We start from the raw sequence: 21,202 nt of genomic DNA, 5'->3' as shown, positions 1-21,202 counted from the left end.
AAGGTGGCACGACAGTTCAGCGTGAAAGACAAAAGTAATGACATTAAGGCAAACACTTTCAGGGGAGCTAATATTTTACGGCAACAAGCAAACAATCCAAACAGAACGGCAAAGAGCTCGACTTTTTTGTGGCCAAAAATATCTATTGTCCCAAATGCCTTGTCGGAGCCAATGACAAAATAGTAAGACATCAACTATATTGACAAGGAACTGGCAGTGGTGGGATTTTAACCCACACCTTCTGAGAGACTGGAACCTTAATCCAGCGCCTTGGACCGCTCGGCCACACTACCTGAAAAGCCCATCATTATAAGGGGACATTTATTGGTAAATGTAAGCCCGACCAAGGAAGTAAAATGAGATCCCCGGCCTTCCCTATCATAGCCAACCTTGACATGAAAAATGTGGAAAGCAGAGCTCCTAAATCATTTAAGACAACAACTGCAATTGATTGGCTGAGAGTATCTTCTTCTTATGCCTAGATCAAACAAAAGGGTTTTAAGTCCAATATTGGCCCGATTAGCTATCGCAGCCGATTTTCCAGCTCAGGTCCCGACATATGTTGTGTGATATAAGCCACGACAAACGATTCGGCCCTACGACGCAAAAATTACCTGGCAAATTGTTTTTTTTGGATATCTTCCGTGCAGTGTGAGATATCAACAACTCTCCGGCAGCGCAACTTGATGGAGACCAGTAGAATTGTGTATTGTAACCGGCGCATCGCCTCCCGTGCTTGCCATTGTCAAAATACTTGCGCGCCGTTGTTAACATTTATTCTCATGCACAAACCTATGTTTACCGAAGCTTTAGGGCATGATTCGACAGAACGCCGGCATGTTTACGTACAAGCGTATGTGCTTGCGCTTGCTAGGGTACATAACATTTTATTGCCTGCTTGCGAGCTGTATCGTATGAAAAGTACGTGAACATACCTCAAGCAATCCTTCAATGAACATTCTCTCCCGAGCACCAGTGACAAACAGGTTTTTCCTCATTTTGTCCCCCCACAGTCACTCACATGCACACGCACACACAGAAACAAGACATTGGCACTGCGCATTGTTGTTGTCGTCACCATCATAACGAGTGTGTCCCGTCGCATTGACCGGTGACACGTTTTCTGCTTCCACCTCTCGGACAGTGTTTGATTTGACAAGAAAAAGCCCACTGATGGAAAAAGACGGGATAGGGTGCTATCGGATGTCGAGTAGTGTCTGCCCGAGAAATGGCAAAATTTGATGGCAGTAGTCTGACATAGTGTCATCGGGAAAGACCAAATGTGTCTTGTAGCCTTTTCTGCTTCTGTATTCCATTAAACAGGTGATGTCATTTTAAGGTTGTCTTCATACATTAATTTTGACAATGGTGCAACAATTTCTGCAAAGTTTGGAATCCATGCTCTACAATAATTTGTCAGACCTAAAAATGATTATGATATGTTTATTCATCTGTGGTTTAGGATTTTTTAAGACAATAGCTTTCCTGTCTTCTAATATAGTCCTTTCTCCTACACTTAAATTATGGCCTAGATATTTGACTTGCCTTTTACACAATTGTAATTTATTTTTGCTAACTTTATGTCCCTCTTCTGGTAGATGATGCAGTAAGGCCAATGAATCTTTGCATGTCTCTCCATCTGGAGATGCCAGGAGAACATCATCTACATATAGTACAATTTGGCTCCCTCCTCGGGGAGTGAATTTAGACATGCTTGTTTTCATTACTTGTGAATAAATGGTTGGACTTTCACAGTAACCTTGTGGTAATCTAGTAAATGTATATTTTTTGCCCTCAAATGTGAATGCAAACCAAAATTGACTGTTCTTTTCTACTGGTACAGAAAAGAATGCATTACTTATGTCCACTACTGTAAACACAGTAGCGTCTGGTCTTAATGAATTTAACAATGTGTGTGGATCTGGTACGCATGCTTCTCTCTGTATTACTGCAGAATTTACTGCCTGTAAGTCTTGTACCATTCTCCAACCCACTGAAGGTAGGGCCTTTTTTTACGGGGAAAATGGGTGTGTTACATGGTGATTCTGGACACTCCACTATAACTCCTGCCTTAATTAGTGCTTCAATTACCGGTTTGATTCCTTCACGTGCATCTGGTTTTAATGGATATTGACAAATGCATTGTCTATATTCTGTTTTGGGTCTAGTTTAGTATATTTCTGTTTCTTCGTTGAGGAAGACATCTATCTTCTTCTTTTTGAGTCCTAACACTCTCTCTGCTTAGAGGGCATGATTAACAGCCCTGAGGATTGGCATTCTCATTCAAGCCGCTGTTTGCTTTAAAACAAGCGGTCATTCGAACCCTATACTCTTCAAAAGGTTCCTCGTCTTTTTGTTTCACCCTACTAATTTCCGTGTAATTTGCCCTTTTGCGGAACCTGGCTGTGGTTCTTTCGATTAAAGCCCTAACTCGATGTTGTAATTCTCTGTCATTATGTGGCATTACAACACCATGTTTTTTTCGGTCCCAATCTCCTCGGCAAAGGTGCCAATCAGGCCCCATTGCAGTCATCCAAATTTGTTGAGTTTCTGTTCCATTTGAATGATAGGACTGTCTAAGATTTTCCATTTCCTCAACAAACTGGACAATGTCTACTTTGTAGGGTGTGATGCCGGCTACGGCCTTTTTCACATCCTCATTAGTCCAGGTCCTATAGACTAAAATAGTTTCTTTGTGGTCCTCTTGTACATTTGAATTTGCCACCTCGATCATTGGATATAAATCCATGTCTCCCTCGTCTGTGGTTGTATTTGTTATTTTTGGAATGGGAGACAATGTTCCTCCGATTGTTTTAGACCAATTCATTTGTGACCCTCCTGATCGTAAAACTCGTTGAGGTTCTGACTCATGAGTTGGAGGAATTTCATGAGGTGGCAAAAACGGGTACAAGGGTGCTGATGCCTTTGTTCCCTCATTCTTTTCACACCTTTCTTCAACCATCTCTTTCTCGCTAACTCTTACCACTGGTCCTGTCTCGTCATCTTCCTGTCTTTGAAACAACATATATTTATCCCTACCTGGCTGCCCTTTCTGTTCACTTGCTAAGTCCTTCTTTTTCTTACTTCCTTTTTCTCTTTTAGTCACCATGTTTAGCCAGAAGAATAAGTCGTCATATCCCTCTTTTTCTATTTTTTATGTATTATTTTTGTGTCGACATTTTATTTCGTCTCGAAGTTGAACCAATTTTTGCAAATTTAGCTGTCCAACGAAACAGTATTTGGTTATCCACGTGTTTAAATGTTTTATTTTGGAAGGGTTTTGGAGTTGAACATATTTCCAGTCTTTACACGTTAGGCGTTCTTTTGGATCCGTTTTACTGTTATTTTTTCCCATTTTGTGAATTTGCAAGTCAGTTTATTTGCACCTCGAGTAACCTAAATATTGACTTTATTCAAAATGACAGGGTGACAATGAATGGCTGGGTTTTGGTAATCCTCAAACTTCTACCCACACGGGGCGGAGGATTCTTGCATCTGCTTCCAAACCCAGTTGTCACTTACAATCCTGTCTTATACATTCATACATTTACACATTCACACGATACTAGAATAGTTTTTACAAACACACAAAAACACGGAAACACGGAATTTAAGTACGTGCAGGACTCCGCCGTCCTCGCGGAATTTGTCGGACTCCGCCGTCCCTCTTTTACTTGCCAGTGACTAGTATTACACAAGGTTTATTCTTTTTTTTTTTTTTTACACAAACCAATGTTTACCGAAGCTTTAGGGCATGATTCAACGTGACGCCGCCATTTTTACGTACAACCGTATGTGCTTGCGCTTGCTCGGGTACATAACATTTTGTTGCCTGCTTGCGAGCCGTATCGTATGGAAAGTATGTGAACATACCTCAAGCAATCCTTCAATGAACGTTCTCTCCCGAGCACCAGTGATGAACAGGTTTTTCCACATTTTGTCGCCCCACAGTCACTCACATGCACACGCACACACAGAAACAAGACATTGGCGCGGCGGATTGTTTTTGTCGTCACCATCATAACGAGTGTGTCCCGTCGCGTTGACCGGTGACACGTTTTCTGCTTCCACCTCTCGGACAGTGTTTGATTTGACAAGAAAAAGCCCAGTGATGGAAAAAGACGGGATAGGGTGCTATCGGAAAAAATGTCAAGTAGTGTCTGCCCAAGAAATGACAAAATTTGATGGCAGTAGTCTGACATAGTGTCATCGGGAAAGACCAAATGTGTCTTGTCGCCTGATCCAGCCATGAGACAACCCGAACAGCCCTGTTGCTGGTGGCTGCCTGATATTTGTCAGACGATGAAAGAGTACATACCAAGTACAATGACCAGAGAGCAGAGTGGCGCAGCAGAAGCGTGCTGGGCCCATAACCCAGAGGTCGATGCGTCGAAACCATCCTCTGCTATCTGTGGCGACGGCATCTGGAGCCAGCGGCAAATGGTCATCATTCAGCAGATGACATGATGACATCAGATGGGACCATGGACCAATCAGACGACAGCGATTCTATACTTCCACTTTGAAACATTGTATAAGTCTGGGGTAGAATCAGATAGTTTTTTGTTCGACTACTCTATCTGCTAAGGATAAGATAGGGATAGTTACGAACGACTGGTTAGAGCATCAGCCTCACAGTTCTGAGGATCCCCGGCCCCGCCTGTGTGGAGTTTGCATGTTCTCCCCGTGATTGCGTGGGTTTTCTCCGGGCACGCCGGTTTCCTCCCACATCCCAAAAACATGTATTAATTGGAGACTCGAAATTGCCCGTAGGTGTGACTGTGAGTGTGAATGGTTGTTTATTTCTATGTGCCCTGCGATTGGCTGGCAACCAGTTCAGGGTGTACCCCACCTCCTGCCCGATGACAGCTGGGATAGGCTCCAGCACGCCCGCGACCCTGGTGAGGAGAAGTGGCTCAGAAAATGGATAGAGAGATAGTTACGAACCCAGAGCTCTGCAACATGTATAGACTCTTCTGTCAGGAATAAATTGGTTGTTTTTTAAATACATTGTTATGAACATAGTTCTTTCACGAAAAGGAGCACGCTGGGAACCACGAGAGTAATAGGAGATTTTAAACACAGGTTCCTTCAAATGGTGACCCCGATGTGATCCTGGAAGAACAGATAAAAGGACAGAGGAGCTGACAGGAATTCAGTTGGACTGCAAATCTCCCCGGTGCACCGAAATAAAAAAGGTGATCAGAAGCCTGTTTGATTATATCACAAATTCTGCACATTGGAAATTGCGGAATTTGGGAGACTTGTGGTTCAGTTATTTTGTTGTCAATAGTTAATAAGACGTGTTGTTAAAAATATAATCAGAAGTCAGGGTAACTGTTAAATATATTGTAGAAGTTATAATATTTTTGCTTAGCTTGCATTAGTATTATGGACGATTTTGAGAAAGGAAGATGTCTCGCCTTCAAGAAGATGACTCAGCAGGAATCATCCGATAGAAGGGAGCTTTGACCAAGGACGTGGCCGGGGACGTGGCAGGTATTGGTCTCATGTCTTCAACTTGGAACTCTCCCTTAGTGTTTTGTGTCTTGTAAGCTTAGTATCTTATGTCTTGTAAACTCAGAAAACCTCCCTATTTCAAATAAATACAGGAGCGACGGGAGAGATTGTTTAGAGCGTGATGAGAGGCTGTAATCTGAACAATCTCCCATCCGCCCTCCTCATGAGAAAAAGAAACCAGCGTCTTCATTCCTTTTGTGTCTATTTTTTATAGGTGTTGGGAAAGATAGATCCAACATTAAATTGGTCCTTCGAGACGGATGTCAACACACCCGGGGATTCCAGTTGTGGAGCCGACTTCCAGTTAAGAGACCATGGCCATGGCAAGTAAGACCCTTTCCGGGACTGGTCTTCGTTCTCCTTAACTGGGATCTGAAGGTTGACGACAATCCACAGGATTGAAGACGACTTTGGTGAGTTAAATTTAAAAAAGAATTTTTAGGAAAAAGGATTAAAGAGTGAGTGAATTGCACAACAAAGAAGTCTGCGGTAGAATAAACCTTGTGTAATACTAGTCACTGGCAAGTAAAAGAGGGACGGCGTCGTCCGACAAATTCCGCGAGGACGGCGGAGTCCTTTACGTACTTAAATTCCGTGTTTCCGTGTTTTTGTGTGTTTGTAAAAACTATTCTAGTATCGTGTGAATGTGTAAATGTATGAATGTATAAGACAGGATTGTAAGTGACAACTGGGTTTGGAAGCAGATGCAAGAATCCTCCGCCCCGTGTGGGTAGAAGTTTGAGGATTACCAAAACCCAGCCATTCATTGTCACCCTGTCATTTTGAATAAAGTCAATATTTAGGTTACTCGAGGTGCAAATAAACTGATCCGATAGAAGGGAGCTTTGACCAAGGACGTGGCCGGGGACGTGGCAGGTATTGGTCTCATGTCTTCAACTTGGAACTCTCCCTTAGTGTTTTGTGTCTTGTAAGCTTAGTATCTTATGTCTTGTAAACTCAGAATACCTCCCTATTTCAAATAAATACAGGAGCGACGGGAGAGATTGTTTAGAGCGTGATGAGAGGCTGTAATCTGAACAATCTCCCATACGCCCTCCTCATGAGAAAAAGAAACCAGCGTCTTCATTCCTTTTATGTCTATTTTTTATAGGTGTTGGGAAAGATAGATCCAACATTAAATTGGTCCTTTTGAAGACGACTTTGGTGAGTTAAATTTAAAAAAGAATTGAAGACGACTTTGGTGAGTTAAATTTAAAAAAGAATTTTTAGGAAAAAGGATTAAAGAGTGAGTGAATTGCACAACAAAGAAGTCTGCGGTAGAATAAACCTTGTGTAATACTAGTCACTGGCAAGTAAAAGAGGGACGGCGTAGTCCGACAAATTCCGTGAGGACGGCGGAGTCCTGTACGTACTTAAATTCCGTGTTTCCGTGTTTTTGTGTGTTTGTAAAAACTATTCTAGTATTGTGTGAATGTGTAAATGTATGAATGTATAAGACAGGATTGTAAGTGACAACTGGGTTTGGAAGCAGATGCAAGAATCCTCCGCCCCGTGTGGGTAGAAGTTTGAGGATTACCAAAACCCAGCCATTCATTGTCACCCTGTCATTTTGAATAAAGTCAATATTTAGGTTACTCGAGGTGCAAATAAACTGATCCGATAGAAGGGAGCTTTGACCAAGGACGTGGCCGGGGACGTGGCAGGTATTGGTCTCATGTCTTCAACTTGGAACTCTCCCTTAGTGTTTTGTGTCTTGTAAGCTTAGTATCTTATGTCTTGTAAACTCAGAATACCTCCCTATTTCAAATAAATACAGGAGCGACGGGAGAGATTGTTTAGAGCGTGATGAGAGGCTGTAATCTGAACAATCTCCCATACGCCCTCCTCATGAGAAAAAGAAACCAGCGTCTTCATTCCTTTTATGTCTATTTTTTATAGGTGTTGGGAAAGATAGATCCAACATTAAATTGGTCCTTTTGAAGACGACTTTGGTGAGTTAAATTTAAAAAAGAATTGAAGACGACTTTGGTGAGTTAAATTTAAAAAAGAATTTTTAGGAAAAAGGATTAAACAGTGAGTGAATTGCACAACAAAGAAGTCTGCGGTAGAATAAACCTTGTGTAATACTAGTCACTGGCAAGTAAAAGAGGGACGGCGTAGTCCGACAAATTCCGCGAGGACGGCGGAGTCCTGTACGTACTTAAATTCCGTGTTTTCGTGTGTTTGTAAAAATGTTACTAGTATTGTGTGAATGTGTAAAAGTATGAATGTATAAAATGGGATTGTAAGTGACAAATGGGTTTGGAAGCAGATGCAAGAATCCTCCGCCCCGTGTGGGTAGAAGCTTGAGGATTACCAAAACTCAGACATTCATTGTATTTTGGTCACTCTCGGTGCAAATAAACTGACTTCCAAATTCACAAAATGGGAAAAAATAACAGTAAAACGGATCCAAAAGAACGCCTAACGTGTAAAGACTGGAAATATGTTCAACTCCAAAACACTTCCAAAATAAAACATTTAAACACGTGGATAACCAAATACGGTTTCGCTGGATAGCTAAATTCGCAAACATTGGTTCAACTTCGAGATGAAATAAAATGTCGACACAAAAATAATATATCAAAAATAGAAAAAGAGGGATATGACGACTTATTCTTCTGGCTAAACATGGTGTCTAAAAGAGAAAAAGGAAGTAAGAAAAAGAAGGACTTAGCAAGTGAACAGAAAGGGCAGGCAGGTAGGGATAAAGAAATTTTGTTTCAAAAACAGAAAGACGACGAGACAGGACCAGTGGTAAGAGTAAGTGAGGAAAAAGATGGTTGAGAAAAAAGTGTGAAAAGAATGATTGAGGTGGCAAATTCAAATGTCCAAGAGGAAAAAAAAGAAACTATTTTGGTCTATAGGACCTGGACTAATGAGGATGTGAAAAAGGCCGTACCTGGCATCACACCCTACAAAGTAGACATTGATATGAGAAAACGTTACGACATGCGACACCTGCAAAATTACTGTAGTTTATCTGTACTCAAACAAAGAAGCAAAAGTCGCGGAAGGAATTATTTTACCAGTACAAACTAGACCCAAAACATAATATAGACTATGCATTCGTCGATATCCATTAAAACCAGATGCACGTGAAGGAATCAAACCGATAATTGAAGCACTAATTAAGGCAGGAGTTATAGTGGAGTGTCCAGAATCACCATGTAACACACCCATTTTCCCCATAAAAAAGCCCCCACCTTCAGTGGGTTGGAGAATGGACTTCCAGGCAGTAAATTCTGCAGTAATACAGAGAGCAGCATGCGTACCAGATCCCCACACATTGTTAAATTCATTAAGACCAGATGCTACTGTGTTTACAGTAGTGGACATAAGTAATGCATTATTTTCTGTACCAGTAGAAAGGAACAGTCGATTTTGGTTTGCATTCACATTTGAGGGCAAAAAATATACATTTACTAGATTACCACAAGGTTACTGTGAAAGTCCAACCAATGACAACAAGCATGTCTAAATTCACTCCCCGAGGAGGGAGCCAAATTGTACTATATGTAGATGATGTTCTCCTGGCATCTCCAGATGGAGAGACATGCAAAGATTAATTGGCCTTACTGCATCATCTTGCAGAAGAGGGACATAAAGTTACCAAAAATAAATTGCAATTGTGTAAAAGGTAAATCAAATATCTAGGCCATAATTTAAGTGGAGGAGGAAGGACTATATTAGAAGACAGGAAAGCTACAGTCTTAAAAAATCCTAAACCACAGACGAAGAAACATACAATAATCATTTTTAGGTCTGACAAATTTTTGTAGAGCATGGATTCCAAACTATGCAGAAATTGTTGCACCATTGTCAAAATTAATGTATGAAGACAACCTTAAAATTACATCACCTGTTTAATGGAATACAGAGGCAGAAAAGGCCTTCTGTGACATTAAACAACATTTGGTGTCCAGTACTGCGCTGGCCCTTCCAAATTTAATGATAAAACATTCATTCAAATGGTAGATTGTAAAAGCTATTACATGACCTCCGTACTTACACAACAATACGGTGATAAGCTAAGACCAATAGCTTATTTTTCGACTAAATTGGACAGCGTGACGTGTGCATTACCGCATTGTGTCAGAGCAGTTGTGGCAGCCTTGATGGCAGTCGAGAGCAGTTCCGCAATTGTGTTATTTAATCCATTAACTCTTAAGGTCCCACATACAGTGTCTGCTCTCCTATTGCAAACGAATATGGCGTTTTTATCACCTGCAAGACATTTATCTTGCATGGCCATCTTGCTGTCACAACCACATTTGACTGTTGAGCGATGCACGACCTTAAATTCAGCCACACTAATACCTTTACTTGATGAAGGCACGCAGCATGATTGTCAGGAATTGGCTGAACAAGCTGCTGAATTAGTAGCATTAACCGAGGCATGCAAACTAATGATAAATAAAGATGGTACAATCTATACTGATAGCCAATATGCGTATTCCACAACAAGAACGCAATCATTGGGAAAAACAAAGTGCAAAACTACAAAATGAAATTTACATTAGCACAGAAGGGAAACAAACACTTCCAAAAAAAAAAAAAAAAACCTATTCAAATGGGCTGCTATATTGAGCCATGGTGTGTCACATGTCTCAACCGGAGGGTTGGTGGCACAGATACATTGACACTTTACAGCCCTAAAAAATAGCATAAAAAAACATGTGGGTTCATTTAACACACTGTAAAAGAGTTATTTCAGCTGAGTACTCAAATAGGGAAGGTGAACAAAAGTCTGATAATGGAGCGCGAGCAGATGTGTAGATTCTGAAAACGCTTGCTGGTCAGTGAAGAAAAAAGACACCAACCCTTTTAGTGAGAACTCAGCAGAAAGGCACACCCGCGTTGGTTATGAGATTCGATAGGTTGTTACGTAGCAACTTTGGCTACTATGGTGTTGGTTTTGTTTATGTGGTATATGGGACGTCCCACCCTGAATGATACCAACTGAGAGGTGTAAATCATGGGATCCTATATATCCCGTAACAAAAGAAGACAAACACAAACCAATGTTTTCTACTTTAGTAGCACCGAGTAATTTCACTTGTATAAACATGATTAGTAAAGGCAAGAAATTAGGACCACTGTATACCCTATGCCTGTTCAAGATTTAATGGAAAAAGCACCAATGTTGTTGTCAAATCTAGAAAATTGACAAAAAAGAGATTTATCCTGGCAGAGGCAAAATTATACATACATCGACGCCATAGGTGTTTCTCGTGGGGTTCCTAATCAATACAAATTAGCTGAACAAGTTCCAGGAGGATTTGAATACTTCATATGCTGGTGGTGTACGATTCATAAAAATGTTGATGGGATAAACTATATCCACTTCAATGTACAGAGATTAGGAAATTGGACTCAGAGTGGGTTCGAAGCTGTGCATGAGCAGCTCAAGGACGTTCCAAAACCGCATAGCTGTCGACATGCTCCTCGCAAGAGAGGGAGGTGTTTGCGGTATGTTTGGAGAACAAACAATACTGCTTCAGATGGCAGCTTGACCAGAGCCATCGATGGTCTGCGGACCCTCAATCAACACTCATTGTGGGACAGTTGGATGGACGTTTTTGGTAAATACAAAACCCTAATTTCACTAATATTGATATCAATTGCTGTTTTTGCAGCCATTCTGACATTGTGTGGATGTTGTTGTATCCCATGCATTCGGGCTTTAATCAGTAGATTAATCACCACAGCAATTAACCCCCATGGATAACCTATGGAGCAGATGTATCCTTTATTGGATGTTGATAATGATGACGATGATGATGATGATGTTGTTTTACCTGATTTGTTTCCTGATCCAGGTGATTACGATGTTTTAACTACAACATTAATGTATGACAAGTTTACTATGAGTGTAAATGTATTTTTTTCATAAAAATGATTCTACAGTTAAAAGTCGAAATGAAGAGACTGTAAAATGATATGACAATTTGTGCAAATACATGATAAACAGGAGGGAAATGTTCAATATATTGTAGAAGTTATCATTTATTTGCTTAGCTTGCATGAGTATTATGGACGATTTTGAGAAAGGAAGATGTCTCGCCTTCAAGAAGATGACTCAGCAGGAATCATCCGATAGAAGGGAGCCTTGACCAAGGACGTGGCCGGGGACGGGGCAGTGTTGGTCTCATTTCTTCACCGTGGAACCCTCCCCTTAGTGTGTTGTGTCTTGTAAGCTTATTATGTTATGTCTTGTAAACTCAGAAACCTCCCTATTTCAAATAAATACAGGAGCGACGGGAGAGATTGTTTAGAGCGTGATGAGAGGCTGTAATCTGAACAATCTCCCATCCGCCCTCCTCATGAGAAAAAGAAACCAGCGTCTTCATTCCTTTTGTGTCTATTTTTTAAAGGTGTTGGGTAAGATAGATCCAACAGTAACAGAGGACCTGACATCAGGGTAACAAAGTTCCTGACAAACCAGGATAATAGAAAATCCTGGGAGAGAGTAGGGTAACAAGGTACCTACTTGTCCCGTCATAGACTGACTTGAAATCGGACGCGGTTTCAAATTGTAACGTTTCGGTAGACGTTGGGGATTTTGGGACCCCCAAAAACCGATTTAGAATAAGATGAGTGTGCCACCAAAACCCTGGGTTATGAATTGGACAGTCGAGTGTAGAGGTAATGAATGTGATATGTGTCGGCGTGATTACCAGAAGTCATTGGAGGATTTGTGGATTGAAATAGAAAGTCAGAAAAAGAAACAACCAGGATTTAGAAGTGTGTGGGCAAAGTGGAAAAGAAAAAGGAATGTAAGTTGTTTCACGTAACAGATGAGTTTCAGAAGGAAGAAAGAGAGGTTATTCTGAAAGGAAAAAAGATGAAGGTAAAGTTGGATGCTGCAGGGTGGAGGGAGAAAAGAGATTTGAATAAGAAAATAGAAGACAATGAAAAATTGAGGAGAAAAAATTTATGAGATTTGTCTGGTGTGCACTGCCATGGCAGCTGTTCAGCGAAAAGAAAAAAAAAGCGACAAATTACACCGCTGAATACAATTTGCGGACCTTCCCGAAAACGGCCCCCAGTGACGTCCCTATATCCGGCTTTGCCGGTCAAGGGAGCTGCTCAAATGACAGACCAATTGTAGAGGGGAAATAAAACTCTTATCAATTCCGCACGAGCCTGCATTCCAAAAGGTGGGTTAATATACGAGAAATTGTCTTTAAAAGATTTTGAGTTTTTACAGAAACGCCTGCCCTAACTGGCTGCTGTGGTGTAATTTGGATCCAGGGGCTGAAAAAGTTGACGGACAGCAAGAGCCTGGCGTGTGCTGACGTATGCTTGCGGTCATCCGTGACATGTTCCCGCTCTCCGAGACGAGGCACCCGGACTACAAACCTATCATGGATCCCAGTTCTCACTTTGAAAATTGCATAAGTATTTGGACAGATAAGACAAGGTCACATCCCTCCCGTTTAAGGGAGACAAATGTTATAAAATTGCTTTGCTTGACACATTGCCAGCTGAAGTTAGGACTGAACTTTTAAAGACCCTGACCTCATGAAAGGGGGAGATAGCTTCTTTAATTGTCATGTGTCACACCATTTGAAACTTTTTGTTGACAGACAACACAAATCATCAGATGAGGTAAAGGACATGCAGGAACAACTTTTGAAGCTACAATGGGCCTAGGCCCGTAAAGTGGCCATTAAAAAATAAATAAATAAAAAAATAAAAAAATGGAAGCAGAAAAGCAGATGTGGATGGCGCAGGGGTCAACGAGGAGACGAGGCGGGAGTCGTGACAGGGGATACACCAAAGGAGGCAGGGGAAGCGCTCGCCGACCTCCAACGGACCAACCGTGCTTCAATTGTGGTCAGTATGGACACTGGTATTGTCAATATAATGCTATAATGCTCCCCCACTGACCTCCAGTGGGACCCGGAGAGGCCCCACCTCAAAGAGGAGGCTACAGAGCTCCACACGGCAGAGGTGGACGCAGCCCGGCACCCTGGCAACAGCATCCGCAGCAGGCTCCACAGCAACAACAGCCATCTAGCCAGTACTACTGCGATGAGGACTGGTCCGAATGCCCAATGAGCCCGGCGCCAGGGGACGGAGGAAAGGCAGAGCCTCTTAACCCCGCTAAGGGAAGACGACCACCTGAATGAGCTTTGCAGGAGTGTGTTGGATTTATCTTACCCAACGTTATAATAAATAGACACAAAAGGAATGAAGATGCTGGTCTCTTTTTCTCATGAGGATGGCGCATGGGAGATTGTTCAGATTACAGCCTCTCAACACGGTCTAAACAATCTCTCCCGTCGCTCCTGCATTTATTTGAAAATAGGGTGGTTTCTAAGTTTACAAGACGCAACACACTAAGGGGAGGGTTTCAAGGTGAAAACATGGCACCAACACCTGCCACCTCCCGGCCACGTCCTTCTCTCTGATGATTCCTGCTGAGTCATCTTCTTGAAGGCGAGACATCTTTCTTTCTAAAAATTGTCCATAATACTCATGCAAGCTAAGCAAATAAATGATAACTTCTACAATATATCTAACAGAGTGCCCATGAGTCTGCCGATTATGACACCATTCAAGACTGAAATTGCTGGACAGACACATGAACATCAGTTTGTCCTGATGAAAGTGGGGCTCCAGTGAATCTGATGGGCAGAGATCTGCTTATCAAAACCAGGGCTACCATCCTTTGTAGCCAGGACGGACTGACGCTACGGTTGCCCGATGGGACTGTGATGAACTGAGAGTGGAAAATTGTCCACTGTGTGGAACATGGTACAACATGAACTTCCGGAAGCGCCACTCCAGAAACCAAGGAGGGAGGAGGCGTCTACTCGGCCTTCCTGCGGTGGAAGCCCTGAATAGACTCTCTTGCCTCCTCCGATCGATCCCCTCCATCTCACACTGTACAATGATAAAAATGACTATTTGGTTTACAGAGAAGCTTTTGAGTCAATACAGGAGGAAAACTGGATGCTCAATAATAAAGGTATTTATAGGGAAGCAAGGTGTGGTAGCTGCCTCCACCTTGACGCCAGAGCAGAGTGAGTGGTTTATGATGAGTTTGACATATTTTCCACACTTTTTCACTTGCACTTGCACTAGGTCATGAAGCCTGAGAACTGGGACCGATGGTAAGAAAATGCCATTTGGCAAATGATTGGCAACAAGGTCAAATACGTGTTGTACTTTCCTAGTACTGAATGTTTTTGTATTCAGGGTGCCACGGTAGACGGGGAATGTTGGAGCATGTGACTTTGGCGCGATTCCATGGCAGAGAGCTCTCAGACCATGAGGACGCCGCACAGCTGTTGAACTTCCTGCCGGACTCACTGTGGTCAGAGGGGCCTGCAGATGGGGGTCTATGTGCATCCGTGACTCCGGTAAAATTCGAGGTAGACCCGACTGCTTTTGTTAACATGCCCTAGTATCCTTGTAAACAAGAGGCCGTAGAAGATATCGCGGAAACCCAAATTCTGAAATCCAAATGCTTTGGTCCATAAATGATGTTATGAAACCCTCCACTCAAGCTGCAGAACTGCTGGCCATTTGCAGGGCACTGGAGGTATCTGAAAGTCAGAGTGTTACTATTTATTAATGGTGTTGATGCTGCAGCATAAAAAAGTAGCAGGCTAATAAATGGATGCTGAAGGAAAATATGTTGTTAAACAGGATCAGTTAATTCTCCCTGCAGTAACAGTTGATGTGGTGCGCGACCTCCAAGAGGCGGCACGAAGACAAGCGTAAGTGGCGAAAGACAGGTGCTGAGTATGATGACAAGGAGAAGCTGTGGTTTGGCCCGACGAGAGGCCCTAGGAGACTGGTCTTAACTACAGGAAAGTTCATGTGGTTAGTGGAGGAGGAAGCACACACCCCGACACATAAGAGTTATGTGTCAATGCTGTACAAGCTGTGCTTTTGGTGGCACCCTGATCTTCTGCGTAAGGTAAAAGATTTTTGTGGTTTTTGTGATATATGTCAAGATTTCAGTGTTTGCCCTACAACGAAGAGGGAATTGCAACACACTGAGATGGGCCGATGCCCGAATGATGTGGTGGTAATGGACCGAACCGACAATGGTGGTCCCAGTCCAAAGCATAAGGTACTTATTAATGATTGTCGACACTTTTTCTGGATGGCCCAAAGGCTATCCTTGTGCAAACGAAAACGTGCCGTCTGTCGTCAAAGCGCTGGTTAACCATTATATCCCGACGCATGAGTTTCCACGAGTAATCAGATCGGACAAGTGGTTCTACTTGTCCCAAACATGTCCTGCGCAGGCCTCTATTGTAAAAAAACGTGGTCTTGTGACCAAAAACGTGAATGGTATAAATATTCTGTGTGATACGTTTTATAAATTGTGTACACAATATAAAGTAAACCTTAGAACTTTGATGAATAAAATTATATGACTATATATGTAAATAGTTATAAAGCGCTTCAAAGGGTACCCATTATATTTATTACCTAAATAAATAAGGCATACATATTGTATGTACAAATAGGTATGCATATGATATTCTGGAAGATAAATTAAATAATAGATAATTAAGGCGTGTGCCTGGCGGATGTGATCAAGCCAGAGTGGCATCGTGACTTTCTATTTCTGGGTCAGCAGAGCAGACCAGAGCGGCTCTGCGTGCCTGGGATAAAAGCAAGAAAACAGTACGGGAGGTTTTTGGTGTCAGAAAACGCTTCGGAGTTTGAATAAATGACGTGCAAGTTGTTATCTGAGCTGGGGAATGGGATTTGATATATATTGCTTAGAGAGTGGCGGCACGGTGAATGACTGGTTAGAGCATCAGCCTCACAGTTCTGAGGACTGGGGTTCAATCCCCGGCCCCGCCTGTGTGAAGTTTGCATGTTCTCCCTGTGCCTGCGTGGGTTTTCTCCGGGCACTCCAGTTTCCTCCCACATCCCAAAAACATGCATGGTAGATAAATTGGAGACTCGAAATTGCCCGTAGGTGTGACTGTGAGTGCGAATGGTTGTTTGTTTGTATGTGCCCTGCGATTGGCTGGCAACCAGTTCAGGGTGTACCCCGCCTCCTGCCCGATGATAGCTGGGATAGGCTCCAGCACGCCCGCGACCCCAGTGAGGAGAAGCGGCTCAGAAAATTGATGGATGCTTAGAGAGCACTTGAAGTGATAGAGGATTGTGAGAAGCACATGAACACATACGATGGCTTTAGTCTTGTTTGTGCCTAGAAAAGGAGCTTTGACATAGGTTGCAAAGTAATGAAAAATGTGTTAACTTGTGTGTCATAGGGAGTCATTTTTTTTGTTTTTTACGGAGTGGCACACAAGTAAGTGGCTGGAAGACTGTAATTGGGAATATACAGGGAAGTCTGTGATTTTTGTAAGTAGACATACATAGAAGTTCCTGTTTGTGGCAAACCGGATGAAGAAAATTACGCGAGGTATGCCAGTCAACTGAAGACATCCTGACAATATTTAGTTGATACAGTATAGTGACTATTAATACAGCATAGCGAATGCAACTCTTTTCATTCACAGAAGTGAAGGATATGCCAGAGGTGTCAAATTGAGTTGCTACTTATGCTACATACGTCATGAGACTGTGCCGAATTTGCATCATGTACAAGGGAAATGTGTGGAGTACATGTTTTTGAGAATGGCTAATATGGTATGAGGATTAATCTGTTTGATTGTCTCCCACTCGAGCAGGGAGAACAAAGACGATTTTTCCATCTGTCTAGCAAGTCAATTTTTAGGAAGTTTATTTATTTGCATTCTGTCTCCTAAGTCAGGTTGATTACAACAATTTGTGGACAAACGGAGAACTACTTTTTGAGCAAAAGGGTAATCGTAAAGCACCATATGTAGATGAATAAATACAAGTTAAGGTTTATTGAGGAAATAGCAGACAGTATTATCTGGGAAGTCCTGCTCTGCCCCCGAGCCCTAAAATCGCCGGGAACTTGCACTAAAGTGTTAATGACAGGACACCGGCATCCCAGCTAGGGGGCCAGCTTTATGACTGGTGCGTGTGCGAGGTTTATGATAGGCAGAGCTTACGCCTGAGCGTAAGAGACGGGGGTCAGGAAGGTTGCAAATCAGGGACAACTGTAAAATCGAGAACAAGAACAAAGGTTAGTTAGACTTAAAAATCTTCCACTAACTTAGTTGAACAAGCTAGAAAGTAAGCGGATATAAGCCAAACTTAGAAGCTATGACAGAAACGCCGTTTACTGAACAGGTGACTATGGGAGGCTCGGTAGTGTTAGCGTGAATTTATTGACAAGTGAAAACCCAGTGTGTCCCCTCTCATATTCTGTTACAGCCAACAATATGATGAAAAGTCTGTTTCAGTGGGGGACAAAGTGGACACAACTCGAAGCCATCAAGGATGCTGTGGGGCTGAGGTCGGAGTCGGTCGGTGCTCAGTGGCTCATCGGAAAATGGTGGGGACACACTTGAGGTAATTTGGTAATTGGTATTAAGCAGGTCACCTGCCTTTGAACAGCAATAAATGGTAAAGGCTATGCAGTACATATATTTAGGAGTTTTCAGTATAAGGATGGTTAAATTTTACTTAGAGTCAGACGTCTCCCAAGTCAGTGGGGTTGGCAGAGTCACTAGATAGGATTGTGGGAGAAATTATGGCAAGAAATATTTTTGCCAGGATGGGATTATGAGGTCATGCAGTCCACAGATTCTACTTCAAAATTTTTATTAAACGTCGGTAGGGGTTGGAAGAGAGAGGTCAGAAAGGAGCAGACCTCCTACTTGATTTCACCTACCATTGGTTAAGGAGTCTGTTAGTAGTTTGTTAGAAAATTTGCTAAAGTACCAGTCTCAAAAAATGCGGATCCAGTGGTTTTTCGAACCTCTAAAGTGACGGGATATGACCTGAATAATGACTTGGTCCAGGGGGCGGTAAACAGTCATTTGCTACAGGGGGCAAAGGGACGAACGGCAGGAATTAATATAGGTAATTTTTGGCTTAAGGAAATTACTATGGAAGGTAGGGACGCAGTCAAAATCTATCAAAAGGACTGTCTTGTTTGTGCTACGATGAATAACCTCAATTGGATTGTAAACCCTGTGGTCCAGGAAAATTATACTGCTGCTACTGAGTTCAAGTTGACCTGTGCCTACCAGCTGATGACTAATGACAACCTGGAGGGTGAATGCCAGTACTGGGATCAGGTGTATCCTCTGACTAAGGTGAAAGGTGCTCCCCTCTATGATGTCGATATGGTCCCGTCCCTACCTTGCATCACACAAAATAAGAGTACGGTAACTTTGGGCCCAAATAACAAACTTTCCCGATCAATTGGCCACCTAGATCCACAGTTTTGTAATTTCACACTTTTTATTGATTATTATGATGCGGCCCGATTGAGTAAGAAAAGGTTTGATTTGTGGTGTTCTGTTGTGGGACTTGGATGGACAGGCACTTGTGCATTGGTTTCTATGATAACCCCCACTGTGATCAAGCCTCTCTCTCAGCAGGAGATCAACCATATGGCGGATTTCACCTGGGAGCATGACTGGTGTGGGGGGTGTTTTATTCATTTTTCCAGGAGTCTTGTCCTCAGGTTTGCTCTCAAGGCCTTTGAAGGGAATGACCCCCACGGCCAAGATCTGCAGCTGCCGCTGAAAGAGGACGTGGAGACAATGAGTGCGCTCGCTGCTTTGATCGACGCCTTTGTATCCCCTTCTTAAGTTTTTTTGCATTTGCTGTGTTTAGATTAGGTTTTATTGAGTATTGTTGTGAAATAGGCTGCAGGTATTGGGGTTGTTGATCTGATTATCAGAAGATCAACTTGGGGGATTGAAGGTAATATAGAATACTTTATAATATTCTAATATGTAATTCTATATGTAATATAATATAATACAGAGTTTCATGGTGTAACTGGTTTGGAAGGTAACCAGGGTGTATGTGGAGACGGCATCTGGAGCCAGCGGCAAATGGTCATCATTCTGCAGAGCAACGATGACGTCAGATGGGACCATGGACCAATCAGATGACAGCGATTCCATACTTCCACTTTGAAACATTGTATAAGTCTGGGGTAGAATCAGATCCTTTTTTGTTCGACTACTCTATCTGCTAAGGATAAGATAGGGATAGTTACGAACCCAGAGCTCTGCAAAATGTATAGACTCCTCTGTCAGAAATAAATTGGTTGGTTTTTTAATACATTGTTATGAACGTAGTTCTTTCACGAAAAGGAGCACGCTGGGAACCACGAGAGTAATAGGAGATTTTACACACAGGTTCCTTCAAGGGGAGCTAATATTTTACGGCGACAAGCAAACAATCCAAACAACTATATTCACATGGAACTGGTAAGATATCAACCCACGCCTCCTGAGAGACTGGAGCCTTAATCCAGCGCCTTGGACCACTCGGCCCATTTTTGAAAGGGGTACTTTATTGGTAAATGTAAGCCCGACCAAGTAAGTAAAATGATGAGACCAAGTAAGTAAAATGATGGGATCCCCGGACTTCCCTATCATAGCCAACCTTGACATGAAATATGTGGAAAGCAGAGCTCCTAAATCACTTAAGACTACAACTGCAATTCATTGGCTGAGAGAATATTATTCTTATGCCTAGATCAAACAAAAGGATTTTCAGTCCAATATTGGCCCGATTAGCTATCGCTAATCCGGCGCATTGCCTCCAGTGCTTGCCGTTGTCAACATACTTGCGCGCCGTTGTTAACATTTATTCTCATGCACAAACCAATGTTTACCGAAGCTTTAGGGCATGATTCGACGTGACGCCGCCATTTTCACGTACAACCGTATGTGCTTGCGCTTGTTCAGGTACATAACATTTTGTTGCCTGCTTGCGAGCCGTATCGTATGAAAAGTACGTGAACATACCTCAAGCAATCCTTCAATGAACGTTCTCTCCCGAGCACCAGTGACGAACAGGTTTTTCCTCATTTTGTCTCCCCACAGTCACTCACATGCACACGCACACACAGAAACAAGACATTGGTGCGGCGCATTGTTGTTGTCGTCACCATCGTAACGAGTGTGTCCCGTCGCGTTGACCGGTGACACGTTTTCTGCTTCCACCTCTTGGACAGTGTTTGATTTGACAAGAAAAAGCCCAGTGATGGTAAAAGACGGGATAGGGTGCTGTTGGAAAAAATGTCAAGTAGTGTCTGCCCGAGAAACGGCAAGATTTGGAGGCAGTAGTCTGACATAGTGTCATCGGGAAAGACCAAATATGTCTTGTAGCCTGATCCAGCCATGAGACAACCCGAACAGCCCCGTTGCTGGCGGCTGATATTTGTCAGACGGTAAAAGAGTACATACAAAGTACAATGACCAGAGTGGCACAGCGGAAGCGCGCTAGACCCTTAACCCAGAGATCGATGGGTCGAAACCATCCTCTGCTATCTGGAGCTTGTTCTCTGTTATCATATGTCTGCTCATAGGATGCTGTGGAACTGCTATTGTTTTACATCTTCCTCTTCGTGATAAATATTGTGCAATTAAGACTTATCAACTCATTGGCCGAGGCCCACGGGTCGTGAGACTTTCCTCAATTCACTTCTTACTGAAAAAAAAAAAAATCGTCATTTACTCACTGTTCTGTCAATTTAAAATCACTCTGTCAGTCCCCATATAGGTGGCACAACAGTTCAGCGTGAAAGACAAATGTAATGATTTTAAGGCAAACACTTTTAGGGGAGCTAATA

General features: G+C 42.5%; 1 non-coding gene across 1 annotated transcript; it reads right to left on the bottom strand.

Moving 5' to 3' along the window:
• Nucleotides 1-211: 211 nt before the first annotated feature.
• On the bottom strand, nucleotides 212-293 carry trnal-aag (transfer RNA leucine (anticodon AAG)). The gene has a single exon. It is a non-coding gene; the product is annotated as a tRNA-Leu (tRNA).
• Between the last annotated feature and the right edge of the window lie 20,909 nt (nucleotides 294-21,202).

This window comes from Phycodurus eques, chromosome 9 (assembly GCF_024500275.1).
Source record: "Phycodurus eques isolate BA_2022a chromosome 9, UOR_Pequ_1.1, whole genome shotgun sequence".
NCBI lineage: Eukaryota > Metazoa > Chordata > Actinopteri > Syngnathiformes > Syngnathidae > Phycodurus > Phycodurus eques.
The sequence above is the reverse complement of the archived record's forward strand: the minus strand, read 5'-3'. Positions and strand labels throughout refer to the sequence as shown.